Here is an 11,138-nt window from a genome sequence, read left to right on the forward strand (position 1 = left end):
GGAGATATGAAGTCCTGAAACATGCTACACCATGGATGAACCTTGAAAACATTATGCTGAATGGATTAAGTCACGAAAAGACAAATATTGTGTCATAGATACTACTTATATGAAATATCTAGAATACGGAAGTATATACACACCAAGATTATTAGTGGTTACTGGGGGCAGACCAGAGATAGGGAGAAAGAAAGATTCATTGTTTAGGGGACATTGAGCTTATGTTAAGGGTGATGGAAATTTTTTGGAGATGGATAATGGTGATGGTTGCATAACATGAACACAATGTCACTGAATTATAAATATGAAGAAGGTTGAAATGGCAAATGTTTTATTACATATATATTTACCACACACACAGACACAAAAACCAAGAACTAACTCTATGCTGTCTACAAGAGACAAGCTTTAAATTCAAAGACACAAATAGAATGTAAGCAAAATGATAGAAAATATATATCATGCAAACAGTCATCCAAGCAGAGCCAGAGTGACGATACTAATATCAGACAAAGTAGATGTTAGGGCAAAATATATTACTAGAGACAAAGAGGAACATTTTCTACTGACAAAAGGGTCAGTTCATCAGGAAGAAAATAGCATACATACACATACCTAACAACAGAGCTCAAAACACAGAAAGTAAAAACTGACAGAATTGGAGGAAGAAATAAACAATTCAACAGTAAATAGTTGGAGGTTTCACTAACCTACTTTCAATCATAGAACACATAGATAAAAAATCAGTAAGGTTGTAAAAGATTTGAACAATACCATCATCCAACGTGACCTAATTGACATCAATAGAACACTCTGTACAAAAACAGCAGAATACACATTCTTTTCAAGACATATGAATCATTCTCCTGGATAAACAAAATATTAGGCAATAAAACAAGTCTCAATAAATTTAAAAGGATGACTGGGATCTTCTAAAAAGTAAACACTTAGGCTCATCAAAAGACTTCACCAAAAGAGTAAAAAGAAAACCTACAGACTGGGAAAGTATTTTTGACTATGACAAATCGGACAAAGGTCTAATCTCTAAAATCTGTTGGAAAATCCAACACCTCTACAACAAAAAGACCAATAATCCAATAAAAAAATGGGCAAGGGATATGAATAGACACTTCACAAAAAAGACATTCAGGCAGCTAACAAACACATGAGGAAATGCTTGCTATCACTGGCCATTAGAGAAATGCAAATCAAAACTACAAAGAGATACCATCTCATCCCAAAATTACTGGCACGAATCAAAAAAACAAAACAAATGCTAGAGAGGCTGAGGGGAGATTGGAATTATGCACTGCTGGTGGGAATGCAACCATTTTGGAAAACAATATGGCACTTCCTTAAAACACTAGAAATAGAAGTACTATATGATCCAGCAATCCCACTTCTAGGAATATATCCTAGAGAAATAAGAGCTGTCATACAAATAGACATATGCACACCCATGTTCATTGCAGCATTATTCACAATAGCAAACAGATGGAAACAACGTAAGTGCCCATCAACAGATAAATGGATAAACAAACTATGGTACATACACACAATGGAATACTATGCAACGATAAAAACGATGAATCTACGAAACATCTCACAACACGGATGAATCTGGAGGGAATCATGCTGAGTGAAATAAGTCAATCACAAGAGGACAAATACTGTATGAGACCACTATTATAAAAACTCATGAAAAGGTTTACACACAGAAAGAAACAATCTTTGACGGTTACGAGGGAGGGAAGAGGTGGAGAAGGAAAAAACACTAGACAGTAAACCAAACCCGCTGCCATCGAGTCAATTCTGACTCATAGTAACCCTATAGGACAGAGTAGAACTGCCCCACAGAGTTTCCAAGAAGTGGCTGGTGGATTTGAACTGCCAACTTTTTTTTTGGTTAGCAGCCTGAGTTCTTAATCACTGCGTCACCGGGACAATAGATAACATTGGTGAAGGGTAAGACAGAACACAATACTCGGGAAGTCAGTACAACTTGACCAAGGCAAAGTCATAGAAGCTTCATAGACACATCCAAACTCCCTCAAGGACCGAGTTACAAGGCTGAGGGCTGGGGACGATGGTCTCGGGGGACATCTAGCTCAATTGGCATAACATAGTTTATAAACAAAATGTTCTACATCCAACTTTGGTGAGTAGCACCTGGGGTCTTAAAAGCTTGTGAGCAGCCATCTAAGATACTCCACTGGTCTCATCCCATCTGCAGCAAGGGAGAATGAAGAAAACTAAAGACACAAGGGAAAGATTAGTCCAAAGGACTGATGGACCACAACTACCACAGCCTCCACCAGACTGAGTCCAGCACAACTAGATGGTGCCTGGCTACCACCACTGACTGCTCTGACAGGTTTCACAATAGAGGGTCCTGGACAGAGCAGGAGAAAAATGTAGAACAAAATTTAAACTCACAAAAAAGGACCAGACTTACTGGTCTGACAGAGCCTGGAGAAACCCCAAGAGTATGGCCCCTAGACACCCTTTTAACTCAGGACTAAAGTCACTCCTGATGTTCACCTTTCAGCCAAAGATTAAACAGGCCTATAAAACAAACAATAACACACATAGTTCAACCATGTATAGGATACTAAATGGGCACACCAGCCTAGGAGCAAGGATGAGAAGGCAGAAGGGGATGGGAAAGCTGGATGAATGGACATGGGGAACCCCAGGTCGAGAAGGGGAGCGTGTTGACACATAGCGGGGACGATGTCACAAAACGATATGTGTATTAATTGTTTATTGAGAAATTAATTTGCTCTGTAAACTTTCACCTAAAACACAATTAAAAAAAGAAACTGAAAAAAAATTTTTTGAGGATAGAAATCCTACAAAGTACATTCTCTGACCACAATAGTAGTCAGTCAGAAATTACCAACGAAAGGAAATTTGGGAAATCCACATCCACAACACACATATATGTATGTATATATGTGTGTGTATATATATACATGTATATATGTATATGGAGCCCTGGTGGCACAGTGGTTAAGAGCTAGACAGCTAATCAAAAGATTGGCAGTTTGAATCTACCAGTTCCTCCTTGGAAACCCTGTAGGGCAGTTCCACTCTGTCCTATAGGGTCACTATGAGTTGGAATCAACTCAGTGGCAATGGGTTTGTTTTTTTGTTTTTTTCTTTTTGGTTTATATATGAATATGTGTGTGTGTATATATATGTATATATGTGTGTGTGTATATTTATATATATAGCAATGTACATGCATATACATTTCTATATAACCCATGAGTCAAAGAAAAAATCACAAAGATATTAGAAAATATTTTGAACTGAATTAAAATAAAATCTCAACATATCAAAATTTATAGAATGCAGCCAAGGCAGTACTTAGAGGCAAATTTATAAATTTTAATGACTGTTAGAAAAGAAGAAAGGTATCAAATTATTAACTTACACGCCCACCTTAAGAAATCAGCATAAGAGTAGTCAAAACCCAAAACAACCAGAAGGAAAGAAATAATAAAGATCAGAGTGGAAACCAATGCAATAGAAAACAGAAAAAAAGTCAATGAAACCAAAAGTTGGTTCTTTGAAAAAATCTACAAAAGCAAGAAATCTCTAGATATACTGACTAAGGCAGAGAGAGAGAGAGAGAGTACACACATTAACAAAATCAGTAATGAAAGAGGGGACATTACTGCTGACCCTTTAGAAATTAAAATGACTATTAGTAAATACTAAAAACAACTTTATACCAACAAATTAGATTAGATGAAATGGACAAATTCCTTGAAAGACACAAATTACCAAAATTAACTAAAGAATAGAAAATATGAACAGTCTATGTATTTATTTTGTATTCCTGTTACAACAAATTATCTCAAATTTGGTGACTTAAAATTACCCACTTTTTTTTTTTTTTAAGTTTTTTGTTTTATTTTTCCATTTAAAGAGCAGGAGATGTATTTCTGAAGAAGTGAAGGTTTTCCTTTGGTAACAATGACTGACACATAAGAAAGAGAAGATAATGTGCTTCAAATTTAAGTTACCTTCATCTGTAATAATCAGCAGCCCCCTGAAAGCACTGATCTTGTTTTTAAGGTATTCTGACTGAGTCAGCATAAAGAACAGGTGACTTATTTTTTCATGTCAACAGATTTGTTAAATGTTAATAGCAGCCACTACAACCGTGAGACCTAAAGTTTGTTTCATCACTTTGGTGTATTTCATTTTAGTGTATGTCAACTGCAAATAATTCTTTGAAATTATTGTGGCTTTCCAAAAGAGTAAGATTATTTATTTTTATGTCTATAACATAATATACATATTTTATGCTTTCTGTGACTGACAGAACATTGCTATAACTTAAAAAAAAAAAGTCATTCAAATATCTGAAGTGTCACTTCTTCCATCATACTCTGACATATTAATTTCATATATCTATATCTATATAATCTAGATTAAAAAAAACCCAAACCTGTTGCTGTCAAGTGGATTCTGACTCATAGCAACCCTATAGGACAGAGTAGAACTGCCCCATAGGGTTACCAAGGAGTAGCTGACAGATTTTGAACTGCCGACCTCTTAGTTAGCAGCCAAGCTCTTAACCACTGCACCACCAGGATGCCATAATCTAGATAGTTAGCTCAAATAACATTCAGATTATTTAAGCTCAGGTAACATTCAGATTATTTAAAACTTTTTTAACTCTCCATCCCTCTCTTTCCTAGTCCCTGGTAATCACTATACTTTTATTATTTTACAGCTCTGTAGGTTAGAAGTTGAACCCTGAGCTAAAAGGTTTTAAGTCTCACTGAGCTAAAATCAAAATATCAGCAGGATTATGTTTCTTCTGGAAGCTCTAAGGGACAATCTGTTTCCTTGCCTTTTTCAGCTTCTAGAGGATGCCTGCACTCCTTGGCTCATGCACACCTTCCTCCATTTTCAAAACAAAGGTGGATCCATTCCTTTGCACATCACTCTGATCTCCTCTTCTGTCTCTCTTTCACTTTTAAGAAACCTTGTCATTACATAGGCCCACCTGGATTATTCAGGATATTCTCTCCATCTCTAAATCCTTAACTTAATCACATCTGCAAAGTCCCTTTTGCCATGAAAAGTAACATATTCACAGGCTTTGGGGATTTGCACATGGACATCTTTCAGGGGACATTATTTGGCCTAACACGTACGATAGCAAGCAAAGAAATTAAGTTAGCATTTTAAAAATATTGCCAAAAAGAAAACCCCACTGCTACAAAGACCTCTTTAAGGTGCTAAAAAGCAAAGATGTCATCTTGAGGACTAAGGTGCACCTGACCCAAGCCATGGTATTTTCAATCACCTCATATGCATATGAAAGCTGGACAATGAATAAGGAAGTACGAAAAAAAATTGATACCTTTGAATTATGGTGTTGGTGAAGAATACTGAATATAGCAGGGACTGCCAGAAGAACGAACAAATCTGTCTTGGAAGTAGTAAGCCAGAATGCTCCTTAGAAGCAAGGATGGCAAGACTTCTCACGAACTTTGGACATGCTATCAGGAGGGACCAGTCCCTTGAGAAAGACATCATGCTTGGTAAAGAAGAGAGCAAAAAAGAGAAAGACCCTCAATGAGATAGACTGACACAGTGGCAGCAACAATGGGCTCAAGCATAACAACAATTGTGAGGATGGCACAGGACTGGGCACTTTTTCGTTCTGTTGTTCATAGGGTTGCTATGAGTCAGAACCGACTTGACAGTACCTAACAACATAACAACCAGAAGTTAAATTTCTCAGGGTTAAAACCTGTTTTTTATTTCTGTATCTTCAGCCCCTAAAAATATTTCTTGGCTGATTACTTCCTGAAGGCTTTGATGTTTCTATATAACAGTTTAATATAAGTGCCTCAGCATTTAGAATTTACATGCTTGCCCTTTTGCGGTAACTTAGAAGAAATTAGCTTTTTGCCTTGCATTTGGTCTATTATATGATTATGTATGTACAAAGTATATTGAAATACACACACACCAAAAGAAAAGCCCAGGCCCGGACGGCTTCACTAGAAAATTCTTTCAAATATTTAACGAAGAAATAATACCAATCCTCCACAAACTCTTCCGGAAAATAGAGGAGGAGGGAACACTCTAAACTTATTCTATGACTTCAGCATTATCCTAATATCAAAGCCAGACAGACATCACAAAAAAAGAAAACTATGACCAATATCCCTAGTGAATATAGGCACAAAAATCTTCAACATAATACTACAAACTAAATCCAGCAACGTATAAAAAAAATTATATACCATGACCAAATGTGAGTTATCCCAGTAAGATCAGGTTTAACATCCAAAAATCAATTAATATATCACTTTAGTAAAGGACAAAAAGCACATGATCAGCTCAATACCTACCCCCCAAAAAATTTAACAAAACCCAACATGTATTCATCATAAATACCCTCAGTAAATTTAGAATAGAAGGTAACTTCCTCAACCTGATAAAGGTCATCTATGAAAAACCTACAGCTAACATTATACTTAACGGTGAAATACTGAAATCTTTCTCTTTAAGACGGAGGATAAGGCCCCTGGGTGGCACAAACAGTTTGCTCTCAGCTACCAGCAGAAAGGTTGGTGGTTCAAATCCATCTAGGAGCATTGTGGAAGAAAGGCTAAGTGATCTACTTCCTTAAGAGTACAGTCATTGAAAACCCTATGAAGTGCAGTTGTATTCTGAAACATGTGGGGTTGCCATGAGTCTCAATTGACTCGATGGCAAGAGGTTAGTTTAGGTTAAAATTGGGAATAAGGCAAAGATCTCTACTGTCACCTCTTAAACATTATAGTAGAAGTTCTAGCCGGTGCAATCTGGCAAGAAAAAGAAATAAGAAGCCTTTTAGATTGAGAAGGAAGGAAAAAAAATTGTCTATTTGTCAACAACATGATTCTATATATAGAAAATGCTAAGAAATCCACAACAAAAAGTTTTTTTACTAGAATAAACAAGTTCAGCAAAGTCACAGGATCCAAGATCACTATACAAAAAGCAGTTGCATTCCTCTAGCAAGAAACAATAGGAAAATGAAATTAAGAAAACAATTTCATTCATAATAGCATCTTAAAAGAACAAAATACTCAGGAATAAATTTAACAAAAGAAGTGTGAGACTTTGTACACTGAAAAATGCCAAACATTGCTGAAAGACATTAAAAAAGATTTAAATAAATGAAGAGACATTGCATGTTCATAGATTGGAAGATTCAATATTATTAATCCTGGTAATTCTTCCAAAGTTGATCTATAGATTCAATGCAGGTCCTATAAAAATTCCAGCAGGCTTAGTCTTACAGAAATTCACAATGATCCTAAAATGTATATGGAAATGCAAGGAACTAAGAATAGCCAAAATAATCTGAAAAATACCAAAGTTAGAGGACTAGACTGCTGTTGTTAGGTGCCGTTGAGTTGGTTCCGACTCACAGTGACCCTATGTACAACCGAATGAAACACTGCCTGGTCCTGTGCCATTCTCACAATTGTTACCATGTTTGAGCCCGTTGTTATAGCCACTGTGTCAACCTATCTCCTTGAGGGTCTTCCTTTTTTTCGCTGACCCTCTACTTTACCACTTTTTTTACTTTTCCTAGAGCCTTGTTTTTCATCAACGCCTTCACCGCAGCTTGGACTTCTTTCAGTACCGCCTGTTCTTTATCATATGTCCTTCTCCAGGGACTGGTCCCTCCTGATAACATGTCCAAAGTACTTGAGACAAAGTCTTGCTATCCTCATTTCTAAGCAACATTCTACCTGTACTTCTTCCAAGATAGATTTGTTTTTTTCGTCTGATTGTCCATGGTATATTCAAATTTCTTTGCCACCACCATAATTCAAAGGCATCAATTCTTCTTCAGTCTTCCTTATTTATTTTCCACTTTTCCCGTGCATATGAGGCAATTGAAAATACTATGGCTTCGGTCATGTGCACGTTAGTCCTCAGAGTAACATCTTTGCTTCTTAAAACTTTAAAAAGGTCTTTTGCAGCAGATTTGCCCAATGTAATGCGTCGTTTGATTTCTTGACTGCTGCTTCCATGGGTGTTGATTGTGGATCCAAGTAAAATGAAATCCTTGACAAGGTCAATATTTATCATGATGTTGCTTATTGGTCCAGTTGTGAGAAGTTTTATTTTCTTTAGGTTGAGGTGTAATCCATACTGAAGGCTGTAGTCTTTGATCTTCATCAGTAACTGCTTTAAGTCCTCTTCACTTTCTGCAAGCAAGGTTGTATCATCTGCATAACGCAGGTTCCTCCAATCCTGATGTCGCGTTCTTCTTCATACAGTCCAGCTTCTCAGATTATTTGCTCAGCATACAAATTGAATAAGTATATGAAAGGATACAACCCTGTGGCACATCCTTCCTGATTTTAAACCATGCAGTATTCCCTTGTTCTGTTTGAACACCTGCCTCTTGGTCTATGTACAGGTTCCTTATGAGCACAATTAAGAGCTCTGGAATTCCCATTCTTCGCAATATTAACCATAATTTGTTATGATCCACACAGTCAAATGCCTTTGCAAAGTCAATAAAACACAGGTAAACATCTTTCTGGTATTCTCTGCTTTCAGGCAAGATCCATCTGACATCAGCAATGATACCCCTCATTCTATATCCTCTTCTGAATCTGGCTTGAATTTCTGTCAGTTCCCTGTTGATGTACTGCTGCAACTTTTTTTGAATTATCTTCAGCAAAATTTTACTTGCATGTGATAGTAATGATATTGTTAGATAATTTCCACATTCTGTAGGATCACCTTTCCTTACAAATATAGATCTCTTCCTGTCAGTTGGCCAGGTAGCTATCTTCCAAATTTCTTGGCATAGACGAGAGACTGCGTCCAGCATTGCATTTGTTTATTGAAACAGGTCAGTTGGTGTCTTAGTTATCTAGTGCTGCTAAAACAGAAATACCACAAGTGGATGGTTTTAACAAAGAGAAATTTATTCCTTCACAGCAAAGTAGGCTAAAAGTCCAAATTCAGGGTGTCAGCTCCAGGGGAAGGCTTTCTCTCTCTCGGCCCTCTCATCAGTGTTCCCCCGGACTAGGAGCATCTCTGCACAGGGACCCCGGTCCAAAGGACGCGCTCTGCTCCCGGCACTGCTTTCTTGATGGCATGAGGTCCCCCGTCTCGCTGCTCACTTCTGTCTTTTATATTTCAAGACATTGCCTCAGGATACAATCCAATCTTGTAGACTGAGTCCTGCCTTACTAACACAACTGCCGCCCATCCTCCCTCATTAACATCATAGAGGCAGGATTTACAACACACAGGAAAACCACACAGTACCAGGAGTCATGGCCTGGCCAAATTGATAAACACATTTTTGGGGGGACATAATTCAAACCATGACAGTTGGTATTCCATCAGTTCCTGGAGCCTTGTGTTTTGCCAATGACTTCAGTGCAGCTTGGACTTCTTCCTTCAGTTCTATCAGTTCTTGATCATATGCTACCTCCCGTAATGGTTGAACATTGACCTTTTTTTTTTGTACAGTGATTCTGTGTATTCCTTCCATCTTCTTTTAATGTTTACACTAACTGATGTTCAAAACTTAATATAAACCTAGAGTAATTAAGAGAGTACGGTATTGGCATAAGGATAGACATATAGAAAAATGGAACAGAATTTTGAGTCCAGAAATAAACCCTTCCACTTCTGGCCAATTGATTTTCTACAAAAGTCCCATGGCAATCCAATGGAGAAAGGAATATCTTTTCCACAAGTGGTGCTGGGACAATTGGATATCCATATAGAAAAAGATTAATTAAGACCCTTACCTCACCCATAAAAATTATGGGGCTTTTTGAATACCTTGAGCTACCAAAATGGATCTTGAGTGAATTTTTACTTTTCTTTTTAAATGAGAAGAACAAATAGGAAGCCTATAATTAATAGCCTTGTATAAAGTCATTGTAAAATAATGGTAGTATTTTCAAGAAGCTGTCAGAGGCATAGATAGCTGTTGCCTATTAATACTGCCTTAATTTCTGAAAACTCAGAAAGGCTCTAAATTAACATAAGACTATTAGGAAAGACAGTAGAATTTTCTAATAGTAAAATTTAGATAAACTTTCCACTGTTAGATCATGCCTAGGTTCAGGGTGGCGGTAGGAAAACTATTATTATATCAATTGCACTATATCTAACCCAGAAAATCTATCTCATTTGAATTCTTATTATTTTCACATAATATAAATAAAACTACCATTATTCCTTTTTCTAAATGATCGACGTTCACTTTCCCACGAACTAAATAACCTCCCACTACCACCCTGATCACCATCTCTTCAGTTACTTTATTCACATTTGACATGACATGATTACCTCTTCAAATAAGATCAATTAGTTACATGAACTAAAGCAGCCATATCAGCTTGGTCTGTAACCCAACCTCTCTCTTATTCTTCTATACCCTCAAGGAAGAAAATGAAAAATACTGTGCTCAATGCTGTTCATAGGGCCAAATGATTCAACGTGCATAAGCAGAAGCATGGTCGGGGTATATACAGGGGTAGCAGGATCACAGTTCTGTATTCAGGTTGGAGTTAAAGGGGAAGGCTATACTCAAAGTCCCCACATGGAGAGAAGATACAATCAGAAGCAGAGTATAAATTTTATAGAAAGAACCTGGGGTTTGGAATTCAAGCCAAGTGCAAAGAAGCAGTTCATACCCAGACAGGAAACTTTTCTGAATCCAAAGCAGACAGATGAGGTCACACAGTAGCACATGCCTGGACTAACACTTCTGACCACTGTTCTCTCTCTCAGTGATTTAATGGATTGAACAGATTAGTTTCAACAAGTGTGAATTACTCCTTAGAGCAAAATGTGTTTAAGGAGGTCGCAACCAATGTGCCTTTGTGTACTTTTTTTTTTTTTTTTTTTTTGGTTTTAATGAAGAGAAGTTTATTTCCTCATAGTCAAAGTAGGCTAAAAGTCCAAATTCAGGGCATCAGCTCCAGGGGATGTCTTTCTCTCTCTGTTGGCCTTCTCATCAGTGTTCCTCCGGACTAGGAGCTTCTCAGCGCAGGGACCCCGGTCCAAAGGACGCGCTCTGCTCCCGGCACTGCTTTCTTGATGGTATGAGGCCCCCCTGTCTCACT

The sequence above is a fragment of the Trichechus manatus genome, unplaced genomic scaffold (genome assembly GCF_000243295.1).
Source record: "Trichechus manatus latirostris isolate Lorelei unplaced genomic scaffold, TriManLat1.0 scaffold00123, whole genome shotgun sequence".
Lineage (NCBI taxonomy): Eukaryota > Metazoa > Chordata > Mammalia > Sirenia > Trichechidae > Trichechus > Trichechus manatus.